The sequence below is a fragment of the Neolamprologus brichardi genome, chromosome 5 (assembly GCF_056152115.1).
Source record: "Neolamprologus brichardi isolate AB-2024 chromosome 5, ASM5615211v1, whole genome shotgun sequence".
Lineage (NCBI taxonomy): Eukaryota > Metazoa > Chordata > Actinopteri > Cichliformes > Cichlidae > Neolamprologus > Neolamprologus brichardi.
Genome location: NC_142108.1, coordinates 30,758,903 through 30,779,386, shown reverse-complemented (window position 1 = coordinate 30,779,386; position 20,484 = coordinate 30,758,903). Strand labels below are relative to the sequence as shown.

General features: G+C 42.4%; 1 protein-coding gene across 1 annotated transcript in view; it reads right to left on the bottom strand.

The window, feature by feature from the left end:
- gli1 (GLI family zinc finger 1) overlaps positions 1-19,833 on the bottom strand; it is a 65,767-nt gene extending 45,934 nt beyond the window's left edge. Inside the window, exon 1 of the mRNA XM_087841032.1 lies at positions 19,519-19,833. The gene's annotated coding sequence lies outside the window, so the exon portion shown is untranslated. The remainder of the gene's footprint in view (positions 1-19,518) is intronic.
- Between the last annotated feature and the right edge of the window lie 651 nt (positions 19,834-20,484).

Below are 20,484 nucleotides of genomic sequence, written 5' to 3'. Positions count from 1 at the left end.
CACGGCCCTCCTTGTGGAGTGTTTGTTAGGAAATCCTGAACAAACCGTGGCTGTTTGTTCTCTCTTTGTCAATGACAGGTTTTTATAGACTTCTACTATTGACAATCGTGTGACTCCTGTTGGCCTCACACAAGCTGGATAACACTGTGCAAATAGGTATATGTACACACACATTCACAATCTGCCCCGAAAAACACTCAAAACTGTGTCCGAATCACCCAGAGGTCTTTGCTGGTGGCAAGAGGAGATCAATTAGAAAGGGAAGGATTTATATCGATATGCATATACTGCTCAGTTGGAATCATCCTCAAGCAAGAAAATCAAACCGCTTAATGCTGCAGTTTAAGGGACCTTTTAGGAACACAGTAAGGAAACACACGGAAATTTGTGCAGTATTCCTTCAGCAAACCCAGTTATTATGCTGCTGAACAACTTCACAGCTCTTACATTTTATTTGAACTATATCTGCTGACCGGCATCAACAGCCAGTACTGGCCTGTCACAGACATATATCAGTATGTATATCTGACATGTTCCAACCTGAAAACTCTTTACTGACAGAACCTGAAGCAGAAATCGTATTATCGAGTTATGTCAAGTAGAGTGGCTTCGGGGAGATAACTTGTGAAATACATGGCTAGAGTTAATAAACAATAAATGTATAATTTTTCCTTTTCGATAACACAAACATGCTGTTTGCGGTGGACTTGTGCTTCTGTAAATCTACACCGTAAGTATGTCAAACCATGACCAACGCCACCAGCAAAAGGTGACCCATTCAGTATTGTCATTTCCTCCTATGCATTTCTTTGTGAGGAAGACTTTGAGCTAGACGGGCTATCGGTAAACTCTTGGACTATTTGCTGCTTATGTGTTTGGGAACTATGGAAGCTCAATTGTGGAAATGGATTTATGCTTTGGGAAATAGTTACTGCATTTAAGTTTAAAAAATTATATTGATATTAAAATGAATGTTTAAGTTTGAATAAATTGTTTATGTAGATTTATGTTAATTAATACTAAAAATAGTTACCCCAAATCCTTGGTTAAATCTTAAAATCAGTGTATCTTAAAACTAGTGTAAATATGTTTGGTTTAATTTAAGGAAAATAATTCTTTGTAAAAGAAAATCCTTGGTTAAAGTCTCTATTAAAATGTATACTTTAAAAATGTAATTGTTTATAAAAAGTGTAAAATGCAAGGTAGACACATTTTGTGTATTTAAGAACCACAGTTTATTTCATCTTCGTTGTTTGAAATTATTCAGCTCTGTGATTAAAAACCAATGAATGTAAAACTAAAACTGGGTTAAATGATAGTTTAGACAAAAGTATTTAGCTTTAGCTATGTTAAATGGCTTTACTGAAGTGTATATATTTTTTATTTCATTTGTATTCTGTATAATGCATTTAATTTATCTGAATGATTAATGAAATGTTTTTTTATTTTTTGTGTTGAAAGGTTTTTCACCTATCAGCTATCTAACTAGCTGGTCAAAATAAATTGAGTGAAATTCAAAGTCTGGTCTTTTTCAAGTGTGGGGACCTCACAGACAGAACACTTGACAAATAAATTACATAGTTTCATTTAATTTTGACATTTTATTTGGAAATACCAACGGCAGTCAACAGGGTGAATGGTGCAGATACCTGACGTCCACCTCCCTGGAAATGTAACTACATGTCAGGTCAACACAGACCGCGACTATTATGATACTTCCTGTGCATTTCCAAGTACTTTTTGCCACAGTTTTTTCATTTTAACTGTGAGAGAATAACAATCATCGCCTCGATATAAGGAGTAATAATCAAAGTCTCAATATAATAACTCACAAATTACAGAGCTGCTGAAACGATTGGAAGGGATGCGAGGGAATGTACAAAGATGGCGGAAAAATAGAGAGAGGAAAATATGTTTACCCCTGAAAAAGACTGACGACAACAAAGAGTGGGGAACAAAGAGTGGGGGAAAAAAGTCCCCGTACTTTGTTTCTATCTGCTGGTACTACATAAAACACCGGGACACAACCACACGGTAATTACCACATAATGCACCAGCACAATCTCACTTACGTAGGTTACATCAGCTGTGTTAGACAGGCTAAAATCTTTGCAATGAATAACATTATATAAAGGCTTAAGCTAAAATAATGTAACTAACATGATAGCTTGCGGTTGCATTGGGTTCACATTCCAGCCTGTGTCCTGTCAACAAAATAAAATGTTAACATTTTAAATAAATGGCCTCCCACTGAGTACCTCTACTGCTATTGGTACTGATCACTAGATTTCTGGTATCGTGACATCTCTAATTGACCTTAATGAAACACAGCGACAGTGGCCTGTCACCACTGCCATCAACAACAAGACGTCAAGTATGAATTCAGTTAAATGAAACGGCAGCGAGAAGGACTCTCCAGATTCTTTTACTGTGACTCAGAGCAAAAAGAAAGCTGAAAAAAAGGGATCGTGCAAGCGACTGAGAGAAAGCGAGAGAGTGAGAAAGAGGTTGACAAAAACACACTGGGAGTGAAGCAGAGCTTCTGTGTCAATGGGGGAGATCATGGATGCCAGCAGGGGTCTCAGTCTTCAGGACAATAGACCCCCAACTGAGCCAAGACCCTTAATACCCATACTCCCATTTCACACATCTTTGCAAAGCACCCATACAACCCACATCCATCTCTACCCCCCCGGCCTACATGCTCTGGCAGCTTGGAGACAATGGCGTGAAACTCCAAGTGGTGCAGCAAGGGGGCCGTTGGGAGGACTCATACATGAGCCATCAGGACACCTTGTCTTTGTGTATTGTAAGATAATAGCAACATCTCAGGAAAACCAGTAGAAGCTTCCTCTGTCCTGGAGTGAGCTGTTAAGAATGACCGGGGCATCAAGTGTCAGTGATAAATGGATCATTATCATCTGATCTAAGGTGAAGTGTGGACCTCATAATGAGTCTCTGTGTTAGGATCACAGCTGCCATTGAGAGCCTGTTGTGCTGCCACTTAAATGGCTGCTGCGACTGCTTGGTGACGTTCAGCATTGGGAGATTCTTCTGGGATACAGTTGGTTTTGGAATAAAAAATGTCCTCAGTGTCCACCTGCCAAAGCATAATTTCGTTTTTTTTTCCTGTCCCCCAAAAAATGTAAAAATCTCACATCGACTGCAGACAAACATCTTAAAATCTTTTGGGTGTGATCGGGTCAGCGTAACGAAAGAAACATGCAAATATTTCTCTTATGCAAAAAGAAAACATGTTGAAAAAACTCATCGTTGGGAGTGGGGAGGAAAAATATACCTCAACATCCTGGGCAGCTCCAAGGGAATTCTGGCTCAGACCCAAACGCTGGAAACAGGGTGAAGAAGGCCAGGCTTTGTGGAGTAATGTAGCAGGGAGCACACTGAGGGGCCTTAACTAAGAAATGATTTGCTTTGGCAAAAATTTGAGTTTTTGCAAAAAAAACCCCCAAAAAACACTTTTAAAACACCTTCGGAAAATAAAAATGTTTGTGTGCACATTTCATTTTCCCACCTAATTCCCTAAAACGAATCCTTTGACAAGTCATTATTTGCTTTTTGCTCTTAAGAAAGCTCCCTGCATCTGCACCACTTGGGCATTATCCGGGTAACAAACTTTAGTCACGACCTAGCTTAGCTCCACTAGCCTCTCAACTCGGCTACTGCCCTCCACTCAAGTAGACCCCCTCCTCCATTTACAAGGCCCTTCAGTCGTCGGCCGGTTGCTAGACAATGTGCTTGGTTATGTGGGTTATGTAAAGACCCTCCTGCACACAAAAGCCAATGTGGGCGCCTGTTATGTGCAGCTCTTCAGAGCCCCGGGTCAGTTAGCAGAAGAGTTCTGGCACTAACACTCCAAGTTAAAAACGTTTGCTCTTCAGCGTGTTTATGGAGAGGAGAGGAGAGGAGGATCAGTGAAATATCTTCTTCTTAGTAGTTTCACTTCCTGTTAACTTCCAAACCCCCGTGGACTGAGGTTAAAACAACCCCCTTCTTGACTTCTGGGTGTATTCGTTTGTGTTAGTAAAGGTGAACGTGTGTGCACATATGTGCATGCATGTTTATATATACACTGGGATTATGCAGCTCTGCTTCTTGCTTATCTCACAGAAACACAATATTTTTGCAATCATTTCCTCTAAATTGGCCAGTATCAAATATCCAATTCCTTACACACTCAAGATGCTATTAAGTAGAACTAGTAGAAAAAATAATGTCTTCACAGTGTTAAAACTAAACTTTAGTCACTTTTATCACAGAGCACTTTCCCTTGATCAGACATAGTGACAGTTTCTTAAGATTTCCATCATAGCACAAGTCTGTGACAGCATATAGTAAAATGCAACCAGAACTGTGAATATCTGAAGCCATTTTCACAAGTTAACCTCAGACCAATTTTCCAGAGTTCTAACATTTTGCACCAGACAGCATCTTCACTCCCTAAACCACCGTTCAGGCCGGCATAGAGAGTGCATATCGGAGCTGCGTGTACTAAGGAGGTGGTCAGTAAAAGCTCCTTTACTGTGGCAGACATTTGCCTTCACACGCAGCTCTGTCAGGAGACATCTACATCATTTTGAGGCTGCAGCGCACACATTAAAACAGCTTTGGCCCAGTCACATAGGCCGGGGACCCCACTGCCAACCACCACTTGCTAAAGAAAAATGTGTATTGCCCGACCACTTGGTGGGTGCTTGCTGACTATGGCCGACAGTCGCTGGGTACAAAGAAAGTGCTGCACTAAAAACCTCGTTGCAACTGGCCGCTAGGAGATTGCCACGGTAACCCACAGTTTGGATAGATGCATGGTGACTCATCAACCGCTTGACAAGTGGTAGTGAAACTCAAGAGCGTGACACAAAATGTTGCACTTTTTCTAGGTTTTGCTACAAATCAGGCGGCAGTTTGCAAGTGTTTGCAGACAAGTCGTTATTTTCCATGAAAACTACGTGCAATTGTGGAAATCTGCTAGCAATCAAAGCATTCACAAGTTTTGGTGCAGCACCATCATTGCAACTGAGGAATTCTCAGCAACCACTCGCCACTACAGACAGCACATGTATGAAGGAAAAAATGTAACAAAGGGGGGAAAATCTGTGCAATATTGGACCAAATAAAACTATCAGCAAAAAGCTTTTACATTTGAATAAAAGCATAAAGAAAGAGAAAATTCACTTCCAGTTAGATGAAACCACAAATTTTACACCAACAAGGCCTCAACTTTCAGCCGGCTGTGGTTCTCTTAGTTTCCCATTTCATATATCATATGCCATTAAAATGTTTAATTCCATACTAGTAAATATAAATTACTTACAGTGTTGGTTTTTCACTTGGAGTGTTTATGATAATGCGCTCGTGTCAGCGACTTTATTCTGGATTAGTCTGTGAAAGGAAGCACAGCATCTGTCGGTGCACAAAGGTGACAGCAGACAGCGAGAGCCCTCCAGGCAGTGACACGGTGGTAAGCCACATACCTCAGACACACCACAAGCCTTCTCTGATGGCCAACCAGCAGGGGCAGAAGCACTGAGGCAAAGTGCAACGCTATGTATGTGTTCAGCACAGAGACACACGGTTTTGCTTACACAGTTATACACATACATTGAATTGATGTTTGCACACCACAGTGTCTCCTAACATACTGCCAGTAAGTGATCAGACATGAAGGGGGACCCACATAAACATGCCAAAAGCCCGACTGTGTGAAATTACACAACTGAACACTTTGGTTTGAGGAAAAACCACAGAATTCGTTTACAGAATAAAAAAAATAAAAAAAGAGTGAATAAAATACGACTGATGACATTTGTTAATGTGACAACTTGTTTTTCAGAAGAATATCGTGTTTGTCACACTCCCAAAAACAAAAAAGAAATATTAAAGCTTAAATAAATATTCTTATGATTCACTCTTGGTTTGCATTATTTAAAAAGTAAATACGGTGGCCCAGGAATCGTCAGTGTGCATGTTTACTGTGTTTCTGTCTTGTAAACAGTAAATCAATATTTTGTGGGAGTCAGCAGACAAACAGGCATAACTGAAGATGCCAGCTTGGGCTTCGGGAAGTTTAAAAACATTAACTCATTACTTGGATTTCGTGAGCATAAAATCTTTATCTTAGTCCGAGGGATTACCAGTTACACGCTAATAAAGAGGCCCGTGTGTAAGTTGTGTATATATACACCGTTTATTTTCCATTGCAACAAGAGAGTAAATGTTTTACAGTCTTTTAAATTTCAGACACTTTTTTCCGCTGCTCTCCCACAAATAAAACCTACAAAGACAAAGTGTGTTTAGACAACCTGAGATGAACCTGGACTGCAGTGAACTCCTAATTGAAATTTCCATCATGTCCTAGACAGTCACCTCCACCCACAGAGAAAGCGCCCGTATCTCTGAAACATCTAAACACACACACGTATAGGCGCTTACATGCGCGTGCTCTCACTCCGACACCCCATTGCCCTCACACAAACTCAGTCTGACAAGCTGGAGCATGTGTGACCGAGCACGCTGGCTGGAAACAGACATCTCTGTGCCCCGAGGCTCGGCCCTATCCCACAGGAAGCCGGAGTGTGAGCCGGGACACACAAGACGAGGGAAGGAGGAAGACGGGGAGCAGCCGCAAGGATTCGGCTCACCATTTACTGGAACATGTCGGTTCTTTTGTAATTATAACACTGATTTGTTGGGGTGAGTTGTTAAGTAACTTGATTATGATTGAGAGGAACTGAGACGCAAGGCGAAAACAAGAAGTGCTGCATTACTTCGAAGCAAATCTTTGAGGGATGAAAAGTGGATCCATCCAGGACTTCAAGAAAAGTTTGAGAAAAGGTTAAGCTGAATTACTCTGACACAGTGAAGAGGTCGTAGTTTTACTTTAGCTGTTTTCTGTATTTGTTCTCTTTCCAGTGTTAAAACCACAGATTCCTAACTGTAACCTCATTTCCAAGTAAACAAAGTCTTTTTTCCATTTCAATTTTTTTTCAGTCAGAAAAGATTGCCCCACACTCACAAATGATGATGATTTGAGTGATTTGAGATATTAGTGACTGATTATATAAGAGAGCATTTAAAGTCACAACCTGTGACTTTGTTGACCACAAAATAATAAATACCCCCAAAGATGGCAGCTGCAAAGAGTGTTGTCCCATCTTTACCAGCTCAATTCCCACTTCTCCGGTTTTCTAGAATTGTTTCGACCTGTTGATTTCAGTACAATTCAGTCATTGTTAAATCTGGTTATTAGGCAACAATTTGGTATTCTGAAAGGGGAAGGAGCGTATTCTCGCCCCTAAAAATAAAAAGGCAAGCTTACAAGCAACACAATGCACCTTTGCTGGATTATATAAATGTCAAATTTTGCAGCGTCACTGATATTTAAGGTAGGGCTGGGCGATATATCGAGTTTTTAAAAAATATCGATATATTTTCATACGAGATATAAGATGTGACAATATCCTTTATATCGATATAGTCTATGTTACGTTATAATTATACTTGTGGAGCCACAAGTTTGCCTCTCTTTCGTCCACTTTTGTCTCTGCGCAACGTTACTCGGCCTCGCCTCTCCTTCACTGAACACAACTCCCCCCTCCTCCCCCATAGCTTCACCTGCAGGCAGCGACAAGATGGACACGGCAAATCTCCGTTAGCGAGTTGTGGGGCTGGACGGCGTCAACTTGTTAGCGAGCTAACCGCGCTAACGAGCTAACCATGCTAACGACAGCCCACAGGGGCTGCACGGCCTAAAATCCCTTCATTTTCTCAAAAGTTGACAGCGCGCCTTATGTATGAATTCTGGTTGTGCTTACTGACCGCGAACCGATTTTAGGTGGTACACGGCGCTCAGCAATCTGTCAAAAAATGTTTTAGTACGACTTTGCTAAGCTACGGAGATGCAGCGCTTGATGGATTGTCGGAGCATTACGGCTACCGTAGTCTGGAGCCTCGCGGAGTGATACGTACTGTGCTTCAGCGTAATATTACTGTATTGTGTGTGTATACGGGCCATAAATGGCACCTGTTAAGAGACATGGTTACAAAGAGGATTTCAAACTCAAGGCTGTCAGTCACGCAGTAGAAGTTGGGAACAGAGCAGCTGTGAAATCTGTCTTTGTTACTATGCTCAGCGTCTGTTAGTTTACATTTTGACTGCACGATTATGAGCTTTTTGTTATGCACAAAAACAACATTGTTTTCTTTTATTTATGGAGCATTATTATTTAATAAATGCTCATAATTTCTTTTTGAGTAATTTCTTCATGTAAATCTATGCTGTATGTAAATAAAAATGCCTGTGTGACATCTGGGACACAGTGTGACTTATGGCTTTAAAAAAATATCGAGATATATATCTTATATCGCCACCCAGCTAAAAAATATCGAGATATGAATTTTGGGTCATATCGCCCAGCCCTAATTTAAGGGTGACTTTGCTGACACGATCTCAGATTTATCCCTTGTCCTCTCAGCAGCTGCTATACAGAGTACTTTCACGAAGGCTCACTTGTTGTTGAATGAAATGTTTCACACAAAGCTCATGAGTTCAAAGTCTGCACTGACTGACTCTTAGCATCTGATAAAAGCCCAACAGTGCACCCAAAAGTTCAACTAATCACCAACAACTTCCTTCCTCGCACAACATCCACATCTGGGACCCTTCGCCCACTCTGTAAGCCCAGTGCGCCCAGACATGTGCACACGGCACCTAACATTCGCACATACACAAAACCGAACGCACAAGTGCTCACCACATTTCTGCTGCACAGCTGCGTGAGAAGACACGAGTCGATAAATAATGCCTTTGAATGGGATCCTGTGGGTTTCTGTCGTTTGAAACTTTGAACATCCGCCGACTGTTCCCTACAGCATAACAAATTTCCCTTCGCGTCCCAAATGAAATGCTGCCCTTACGACACCGAGAACACACAGACGAGCGTGCATCTGTCGGTCTGTCAGCTGGCCCGAGCTTTAAACGGCGTACAGGTGCCAGCAAATAAGGGCCAATAAACGGGCTCCAGCAGAACAACTGCCTGACCTGTCCTGAATAGAAATGACAAAGCAAAAGGTTTAACTGCAGCAGACGGGAAAGTCCAACAAAGTCACAGCCTGCTGCTGCTTAGTCATCAGATTAGGCCTGCAGTGAGAGTGCACGGTAATATGTTAATTCAGAAATATTCTTTATCAGATTATAAAGAAAAGGGATTAGAGGATCAGTAGACTGTAAACTACGTGGAACTATGCTTTATACACAACTTATCTAAACTTTAATCAAAATAACAGAGGAGACGTTCATGTTAGTGAAGCTAATCTTATATATGGTGAACTTACAAGCTCAAGAAAGCAAAATGCAGCTAACACCATCCAAATGATTACGCTCAAACGCTTTCATTTTACTACAAGACCACTTACTTTAACGAGGACTATTAAAGAAACATCTTTAATAAAACTGTCAGTGTTAAAACCCGGCCTTTATTTACTAATAACGTCATAAGAAGAAAAAAGCATGTCTGTGTAAGCAGATTTATCTAGAAATAGGATTTAAAAATGCGCACACACAGGCACATTGTGACATGCATAAAGATATCTGGGAAAAAAAGATCTAAACACCTTGGCAGTATTTTTCATTCATTCTGTAGGGAAGGGGGCTGCAGCGTTTCATGCATGCACTGGGTGAAAAGCTGGGAACCACAGGTTGCCAGACTATCACAGTGAGAATCCACAGCGTCGTACGTGGGGTGAGAACAGAAAAGTGAGCGTGGATCCCTGTTGACTCTCTGTGTATTCATCTGAGCCCGGTCCCATAAGCCCGACATAAATGCCCAGCATGGTACTGCGATTCCCCCCGCAGCCCAAAGACCAAGAAGCGCAGTCTCACAGCCTCTTCCTTTCACTGTACCCTGCCCTCTCTCTGCTTCTGCCCAACAATGACAGAAAGACAGTGTCTCACCCCCCAGCTACTCTTCCGTTGTCTCACGCTCTCCTCAAACTTCTGCTAGCAGGTGCAATACTGTGGCAGCTCCGGTCCCACAGGCTAGCCCCACTGCACCACCCCTCTGGCATAAAGACAGTGAAAAGACATTGATGAGAACAAGAAGAGGAGGATGAGAGAACAACAGCTACAGACCTGAAACAACAACAGCTGTGACAGTCACATTGTCATTCCAACATTTGTTTCACGCCGAGTGCAGCGGCAGGTCAGTTCACGGCATGGGAAGCTGCACAATTTGCATCCAGAGCTCCAGACATATCAAATATAGTATATCAAATCAGAACAGCAGACAATAAGTAGTCGCAGTTAATGGTTTGTTTTCATTGTTTTTAAGCTGTGGTTTACGTTTTCTGTAATTACACTCAAATTTCCACTCCACCTTAACAGCAGCTCTCCTCAGGAGATGATGTGAAACCACAGGCATCACACCTGCATCCATCCAGTCACAACACGTAGGTGTGCCATCTACTCCAGGTCCTCTCCAAGAAAAATGGCCTGCAGGGAGCTTTGTGTGTGGCCGACAACAGTGGCTACTGGTGCTCAAGAAACAACAAACTCCAGCACAAGATGTAACTTCAGAGCACAGTTTTACTGACAGCTGTGTTGCACCATCACTCGTCTCGAGCTTTACTTTGAAATTCCACAACAACCAGTATGTGAGAAAGTGTTTTCAAAGCACCTTAGCAGGATGAGCCGATGTTTTCTTTCAGACGCGACGTTTTTAGTTGGCTTCTTCCATTATTTCATTTGCTCTTTGGGTCAGAGTTTCACTCAGAAAGTGAGCCATATGAAATGGAGATGCTGCTTCAGTCTAATACCTGGTTCTTTTCCTCCCTAATGACTGTATAATCACACCCAGAAGGTTCTGAATAATTAGTCCTAATGGTGTTGATTTTTTAACCCACAGTCCAGAGCTACAGTGTGAAAACATTTCAAAGAACCCCGAACAGAAAAGTAGTGGAGACTTTTGTAATGCCAAAGTTAACGGCTGTCTCACCAAGAGCCAATCATCTGCTTCCTAACAAAATATGAGCCAATCGTGTTGCCACAATAACACTTGACACCAGCTGAGGTGGGGTGACGGGCAAATCTACTTAAAGATTAAAGATGTGGGTAAATGTTTCTTGGTCTACTGCAGCCGTTATAGCCATGCTGTTGTGAAACTGACAACGTAGTGTTGAACTAAAGAGGATAAACGGTTTTTAAACCTTAATTTATGGTAAATTCACCAAACTTTGAGTCTTTTCTTTTTTTTATGTCTGGCTGGAAATGTAAATTAAAGCATGCACCGTCCACTTTGATAGGTGCATGATCTTGTTGACTCAAAACGGCTGCCTTGAGGTGACGCCAAGATGGCTGCCAAGTAGCAAAACATTCTTCTACAGAGACTTTGGGTTAAGTCATATAAAAGAGGAAATCCCATTAGAGCAAACAATCAAATGACTCTGTAAACAGGGAGTCTGAGAGTCCTTTTTATTATTGTTTTGGTTTTGCGGTTCTCTCTCTTAGAATCCATTTACTGAGGATATTTATCCATATTCAACTTATTCCAAAGTCAGGTATTTATTAAGAAGAAGAACTACAAGTCCTGCAGGCCATTAAATGTTTGTGGAAATGGCACAAAGAGAAATTCCTGCAATTATTTCTGGGACAGCTTACGGTCCAAACTACAGTGATTATTGTGACAGGCCTGCTCCACACAATGCTGCAGCACAGCCTGTGGACTGTAAACCTTGGGAGGCCTTGTTTCATGTTTCACCACATCCCCTAAAATCATGCATGTCTTAAGAGTTCTTCTTTACTGGCTCTCTTTCTATTAGTTATTGGCTGCAAGGAAATGAAGGCCGTCCCCGCGTAATTAATGGGCTCAATTACGTAAGTGAGGAGGGGTCTGCAGTTTGCTGTGAGCAGGACCAGATGTCCCACGGGCCCGCTAGTTGAGAAACGCAGTTGTTCTGATCACTTATGGTGGGGTCAGTGCCTGTACCAAGACCTAGCTCGCCCCCACGCACTAACCCAGACCCTCTTTTCTTTCTCTTGTAAATAAAGACTTAATGGTTTACAAGCCCTCAAATAACCATAATACCTTCAGAGTGAATTAGCTGGCAAAGCAGCGAGACACACAGGCAGAAGAGGTGCCCACATAAGCCTCTCTTTATTTTCAGACGTAGCTTTTTTAAAATGTTTTAACTCAAGTTTAATTCTCTTTCTTAACTTAAACATTTTAGTTTAGACAACATTTTAAATACTTTTTGATACCACAGCAAAAATTTGCTTCTGGCCTTGTATGGTGGTAGTGTGTGTATATATATATATATATATACACATACATGTATCATTAAGCTTGTGAGTGTCAGCACATTATCGTGTTGAAAAAAAAAAATTTCTATATCTAAAGTTTAGACGTTAGCTGTGCTGTGAGCTGATTTACATGCTCCTGATGTAATCCCCTTGCTGTGCATTCAGTCCTGGGCCGGTGCTGCGGCAGGAAAACCTTTCAAACATTTGTGAAACTGAGCTGGTTTTTCAGTGTAAAAGTAGGACTCGACATGAGGAAAAACTCGGCTAGACTGTTTTCCAGTTTCGCTTTTATTTTAGATCTTTTTTAAGTATATTAAAAGGTTGAAATGATGCTGGGGGCAGCTCACATCGAGCCCTGGATCTCTACAGTGAAAAACGCTGCTCGATAGCTGGTTGTTAAGTGAGCCACTCTCGCTCATCTTAAACATCAGGGAATCTATTTGTAGGCTAGATGTGGGCCCGGATCTTTCCCATGCTGAGCAAAACAAACAGTCATTGCTGGCACGAAATACAGAGGAGCCAGAATTATGCCTTATCTGATCCAAGTTCTTAAGCCGAGATGTGAATTGTTTCTGTCATTGCTTTTGTACAAAATACTTGTTGGAGGAAATCGTTTGAAGTGAGGGATTTTTTTTAAAGCTTGATTTTTGAAAATAAATCTAGAAAATGCACAAGAACTGCAAAAATACTGTAATCGTTTCTCACTTCTGAAGACTTCGAGAGAAGACTGAAAACAAGAAAGACGTCACTTAAAGCTACAAATGCCGTCAAACGCACTGAAAAACCGCGGTTGCTCAATAAGCTTCAGAAAAATCAGTCCCTGTAGTTCAGTCAGTTAGGGCAGGGCCAGGCACTCAGTCAGCCAGTCAGGACGGTTGAGTTGTAAATGTGTTCCAGCAGGAAAAGCTTCAGAGCAAGGCGAACAGTCTGGAGTCGGCAACTTTCCCCTGCTCCATCTAGTGCACCGCCCTCCCTGCAGCCCACCCAAGAAGCAGCCCATGGGCATAAATTTGAGAGCCTGACTCGCTGCGGATTTAAAACAATCTGCATCTCTCTCCCTCTCTCTCTCCCTCCAACTACTCCACAGCCACTATGAAATATTTTACTCCTTCACCCTTTTACTCTCTTTCTTTCACTTCCCCCCAAAAAAGAAAATTCCACTGTTAATGAAAATGGAAAGTTCTTTCTCAGCGTCTGCCAACAATATTGTTTTCCTAAAGGCTTAATTAAGTTTGCAAATATGTACCAAAATCACGGGAAGTGGTTTTTTCTTCTTTGTCTCTACTGTAAAGGAGACAACAACAATGCATTTTGCTGAAATGAAGCTAATTGTGTCTCACAAAACACAATCTTTCACTAGTTTGTTGTTTCCTGATGGGGATTGTTTTCTCAACAGCAATAAAGTAGGCCAGTTATGTTTTATGTCAGCAGACCACAGGGGACATAACTGTAAACCATACTTGATGCTGCAGAAGAAGAAACCGTTCGGTCGCTTCAGTTTAAGGCGTCAGAAACCCGACAAAACAAGCACACACGTCGCTTTTGTTAATCCAACGCTGCTGTGCTTTCCAGCTCGAATGGGTTCGGTTTGGTTGCAGATGCTTCTCTTTGCAGGCAGATTTATCGTCCTGTTCCTGCTGGGAAAGCAATCAACAGATGTGACTTGTAAATTAAAATGAAGGTGGAGATTTCTGTTTGAATTATCTGTGAGAGTCCAACTTTCCACACGGAGCATTAAGTCTGATCAAAGCGCTCTGCGGACTGAACATCATATCAGGTGTGCTGTAGTATAAATGAGGCCGTGTGACCGCGGGTGAAGTAACCTCTGACCCGCAGCAGATTCGTGTCAGTGTATCACTGGCAGCGTTCCTCGCATTTGGCTCGCAGTTATGCGTGCGTCACTATACTACGTCCGTGAATGCGGACAGACTTCCTGTTATGGCATCCAATCTGGTTAACGTGGCATTGGCTAGCCACTGTAGCTTCTCACAAATCACACTTGCTGTAGTTAAAGAGCAGCGAGGCAGGAATAGAAATAGACGTAAGTGGCTGAGCAGCCGGGAAAGAATGAGAAAAGAAAAGAAGAAAAGACAAGGCAAGCAGACAAGGAGTAAGATTTATTTAGAAAGAAATTGAATATTTGGAAGGGAAGTAACAAAAGACGACACACACACAAAGAGAAAGAATCTGTATCGTTCTCTTTGTGGGTCCGACTGACCACACCACTCCTCTCATAAACATGCAGTACAAAGCCACAATGATATGTGGTTTAGGCCATTCATTGTTTTAAATTTGTTTTGTACCCCTATAAACCTGGAACACACTGACACTGAGGTCATTCAGAAAAAAAAACGTATATAAATGGGTAAGTAGATCTGCACAATCTGTTTAGCTTCATTTCGAAATGGCAGAGTTGGCACACAAAGTTCTTATCTCTGAGAAATGCGATTAAAACACACAGATGCTCCTCTACACCGTGGCTGGGTATCGGGGGGAACTAACAGAAGTGTTTTAAAGTAAATACTAGGCCTAAATCTTATCTTGTTATCTTCATAACATTTTCTTAAATCATGCACTTCAATATAAAAAAGGTGAAAAATTTCCCATTAACTCTGATGCACTGACTGTGATAAATGGGAAGCATGTTTATATTGTGCACACTGCCGTGTACTGTGACGTGTAATGCTGCACTCACCAGTGACGTGTCAAAAAACAACCAAACAACAACAAGAAATCAAAACACACACTGCTATCGACATCCATGTGCATCTGCATCTCACTGCACGAATAATGCAGCGTAGCACGGCACGATTAGTCGCATATTTTGTGCTACATGTGTGTTTTATACATACAGGTGAGTATATGGTTCAACTGCAGGCTTGCTGAGAACATATGCCAAGCCAGGAATCCTAAGACGTTATCTCATCTTAGATAACAGAGCTGTTCTCCACAAGACCCATCACAACACACGCAACACGAGTACGCCTCTGCACTTCTTAACTTCTCGTCTCACTCCGTCTACTTCTGTCTCTAACCAAATGGGATTGGAAATGATGGTTCCAGCACACGGAACTGCTGGAAATGTTGCTGCTTCCACATGAAGTGCTAACGAGGAGCGATCTGTCTTCTTGTTGGAGAGGAAGAGAAAGAAGAAGAAGGAAAATTCTGAAGCATGCGTCCTGTTGAGGGCTCATCGTATCAGGCGTGATATCTCAGGGCAACCCTACACCGCTGAAATCGTAAGGGTCACACCGGTGTTTATCCGTTTGTATTGGTGGAAGTCAGCGAGACGCAGGCAGCGAGGAGGGTGACTATAAGACAACTGTGTCGTAATTACACTGATGATGGCAGCACCCGAATGCATCGTGTCTATGGCAACCTGGTGAAATAATAAACACCGCCTCCTCTTCGCTTTCTGCCATGAGTCACCAGTGGCTGAGAACACACACATTGAAACGCACGCGGCAATCGACGCTCACACATACGGGTACATAATCTTGCAAGAGCACAAAAAACTCTGTGAATGAACCCGCATGCACACACACACACACATCTGTAAACAACAAGCTCATTACATGGTCCCTACTCACACACAGGAGCTTGATTGGCTTTTACCAATCTGATCGGACGACTGAATATAATCGTTACAAAATGACAACATCAGATTTGGTTTTCTCTTCCTTTCTTTTGTCATCCACAGTCGACCACCATCCCTCAAAGAAACCCCAACCACACGCCCATTGTTTGCAAACCGAGTGGGAAATGAGTGTGTATCCATGTGGGTTGTTAGTGCATACAAAAGCTATTCACAGTCTCACCTGGATCCTATTAGCACCAGTTTGATTTCTAATATCGACCACATGAGATGATAGTTAACAGTCGACCGACTTTGCTGCTCTTAAACGCACACATGTGCACAAACACATGAATGTATAAAAAGACCGCCACCCTAATTCAAAGAAGAAGAAAGGACGATGGAGAAGGAATCGACCCCACCTTTTACTGCGTGCAGCATGCTTAATATCACATGCATGCACATATTCCCTCAGGCTCAGTCTTAGGATTTAATGTAAAAAAAGAACCAACATTACTCTTAAAGTTTCCTGCTGCGCTCCACTAAAGCAACAATGTTTCCACACTGGAGCCACTCCTGAGATTTTTTTTAAATAAGGAAACAGCTGGACTGCACCTATAAAATTTGATTACAGCTGCCATTAGCAGTTATTCTCATCCCTGATTAATCTGTCAACTGTTTTGGTTGATTAGTAGATAAATGTTTCATCTACAAAATAAAAATCAGTTGTGGGATCACTCTTAACTCACCACTGTGGCTTCAATTTTTCATCATCTCTCCACCAAAGCAATTAAATCATTTCCAGCCGACCTGTGTCTCGTTTTCCTACTGCTTTTGAACTGATTATCTCTGCAGATTATTATTATTTTTAATCACCACTAACACAGTTTGGTACATCCTCTAGTGGCTGGGAAAGCTCCAAGTGACCACGAACAATGATTTTCTGAATATTTCCCATGACTGCAACATTTCCCCTTTCTATTATAGCTGCCCTTTGGCTAATGTGATTCAAGATTTCTAAGTGTCTAATGCCTTTGCCCTCTGGTGTCAGCCCACTACTTAGTAACAACCACCCTCCCCGCCCCCTCATTCCTCTGCTTCATTTAAGCATCATTTGACGGATTCTAGGAAGAGGGGATCTTACAAAATCCTTTGTGTGAACTGACTGTAGGCTTCAGTTTTTTATGGTGAAAACAGACTTTTGGCACATGTTTGAGGCTTCTTGTAGTAATATTCAGATTTTGGGGGGCCTTAAAGATAACCAAAAAATGTCATCACAACCAAAATGTATCCATTCTCAATGAACAATTGCAGATAAATGGTGACACACAAACTCAACTGAAGTTTTCTTGTAGTCTAAACACACAAAGAATCACAACCTGAAGAACCAGCATAAGCCTCTAATGCCAGACCCCGCCATCAGAGATCTAATCAAACAGACCACCTCTTCATGAGTCAAAGGAGCATAGTCGGAGTTGAGAAAAGAATAGCAGGGGATAGAGACAGAAAGGACTATCTGTGAGTCTGTGTGTGTCTTTGCTTATGTGTCCTTTGGAGCATCCCATGCCCGTCTACTCTGTTCTCTCTGCAGCCGAAGCCGATCGGCCGAGCACTGTGAGCCTGCGTGGTTTAGGCCAGGGCCGGCACAGACAGACAGCTGCTATTAAACCCTGATTGTTTCAGGTTCACAGGGTGTGAAAGGGTCTGATTGAGGGGCTGTGATCCCAGTGAGGGTGGTCTTTCTCCCCCCTCTTTTCCTCCACCTCACGTCCCCCCTCTCTGGAAGGTGGGAGGAGGGTATTGGAGAGGAGGAGGATTGTGTGTGTGTGTGTGTGTGTAATGGGGGGGGTGTTGTAGGCATCACGTGACACGTGTTTCTTGCTGAGCGGACTAAAATGGAATCTGGACAAAAACACAGCACTTGTTGCTGCCTGCTTTTGGTTACATGTGTATCACATGACCAGTCGCCTTATAATGCCAACATTTAAGGTTGTCCACACCATAAATGCCACAGACAGCTATTTAAAAATTCAAGTTTAGCTGCTTCAGTGTCCAAAGTTTTATTCGAATGTAAAGCAGATGCAACAAATGTCTTTCATTCAAAGTGACAAACATTTCTTCCTTCGTTTTTACCAAGATGGAAGCGGTTCGTGCCACCACATCCAACTGTATTCAGCTCGAGAGAGACTTATCACTGCTCTGATATGGCTCTGATAATCCAGCTCAGTCCTCACCTGTGTCTGGCTCTAGGAGGACAGTCGCTTCCTGGATAGTCTATTTGTTTAAGAGCATTCCCATTAAGAAGCGTTTTGGTCTTAACACACGTGATAAAGACCAGGGAGGGTGAGGAAGCTCCCCTGCAGAGCTTTTCACATGTGGCCAAAGGACAAGTGCACTTTCCCCCCTCAGTTTGTCCCCCAACTCAACCTTGAGTAGAGCGCGAATACTTGTAAAAAGCTAAATCTATGCTGCAGTTTCACTGAAATGGAATTGAATAAAATATATCAACGTCGCTTGAGTGCGTGACACAAGAAAAACTGACTTCTGAGCTAAACGCTTCTATCGCGCTCAGCAGGTATCCCACAATGCCTCCAGACCTGCCTATAAACCTTTAAATGTAAATTTATTTCAGTGTAATTTATATTTATTTATAATTCGATAATTCTCTTCCCCTCACATGTTATTGGAGTGTATATATCGTGTGTGCACGTAAGCGCGTCTGTGCAAATACTGTTAAGGGAGGTTGTGAGTTTGTATGCCTAGCACTTCTCACTGTCACTTTGGAATAAATACGCGTTTGGCTCTCCCATTGAGTCCAGTGTTGACGCTCTTCAGTCCAGGGTCACTACATGAAGTCCAGCAGCCTAATCTTCTCACATTAGCAGCTACAGTGGCCTCTCGCAGAGATAATTAGATTAGAATCCATAATCTATCTCAGATTAACAACAGATTATGGTTATTCAACTCATATCCCCCCTTTTTTCCCCAGAAGAAAGACAGAAGTGAAAGTCAGTTAATAAGAGGAGCTTTTTGTCCACTAAAGCCTCACACAGTGAGGTGTTGTTTTGTGGGTGCCCTGGCAGGACCTCACATTTGGAGCAGACACTGGCACCTGAAGTATTTCAGGTTACAAGAAACAGCTGTTCTCGGGTGGCCTTGCCGCCCTCCTCAGTGCCGGATGAGTGTATACCATGCAGGCGGTCAGACCTCTCATGGAAGAACTTCTCCAGGAGATGAACGCACAACTTTAAAATGTCACGTCCAAACTCTGAGCCACTCTGTGCATCTCCACAAATGGGCAGAAGAAGGCAGAAGAAACAATTTGCAAGTGAAGATGGACCAATGCTGAACTCGGTTTTGGTTGATAAACAGAGATATTAAACAGGTCCAATACTGAAATTTGTGTGGCAAACTGTAAACTTTAAAAGTATTGAACCTTAATTAGGTAAAAGTCACGCAGCAGCTGCTAAATAACCATTAGTGACACAACTGAAATTTATTTTCTCACTTTAAGAAAAGTTTCAAGTACTTAAACTCAACTTTCGGAGGATGAAGAATCTTCAGCCCGGTAACAATTACCAGTAATCGGCTGTGATTTGAGGAGCGAGCATAAATGAGCGGCACTGCTTACCTCAGGTTAACGCAGGGACATTCAGCATGAAACTTTCTGACTCGGTTCCCAGAGTCCTTGGAAGAGCGCTGAGGATCCAAGGACCGTGAAAGTAAATCTGAGTTTCCAGTAAAGCCTCGCGTCTCTCCTTTTTTCTCTCTACTTTCTGCCAAGCGCGCTCGGATGGAGATAAGTGAACTGTTCACAGAAACCGACACATTGTCCTCCTTCAGGAGCGCTTTTCCATAGTTTGGTTCTTCAGAGCCGCTTTACGTAAACGGTGACAAAATTAAACCCCATGTTCGGCTATGGAGTCCCGCAAAGCACCCTGGAGTCGGCTGCACAGCCAATGCGGGAATGTGCACCCCCTTCCCCCCTCGCTCCCTCCCTCCTTTTCTCCCTCCCTTTCTCCACAGTCTGTGGACCACCCCGAAACAGGAAGTTCACTTTTTGTTTTTCTTAAAAAAAAGGACCACGCTGCTTCAGCCTTCCCTTCAAAGTTAACATGCGCACCAGAATACCCAACGAAACCGAGAGACGGTCCGTTTCTCACCCCCATTCCTTCTGAAAAAGGCAGATTCGTTTACAGCAATAAAGGTGGTTATGTAAAGACATTACAGCATGCGCTTGTTTATTAAATGCATGTATGGACATGGCTGTGTCTATATAAAGTGCGCTCATATCTAGTAATTGGGATAATCTTTCTATAAATGTTTGTGTTTACTTTACTGGTGTAACTTCGTAGCAGCTTCTCGGACAGCGTGTGTGGCTGGCTTCGTGTGGGGATGCTGCAGATTGCTGCGCCTTGCCAGTAAAGGCCAAAACCTGGACTGGAGTCCAGTCTGCTGGGAGCAGGAACGGGTCCACGCTCTTTCATTACTGTTCTCTAAGGAAATCTGGAGGACATTAGAAACACAAATAAGCCAAGATTATTATGTCGGGGATATGCAAAAAGAGTCACACATGCGTTGTAATACGGAGGGTTTT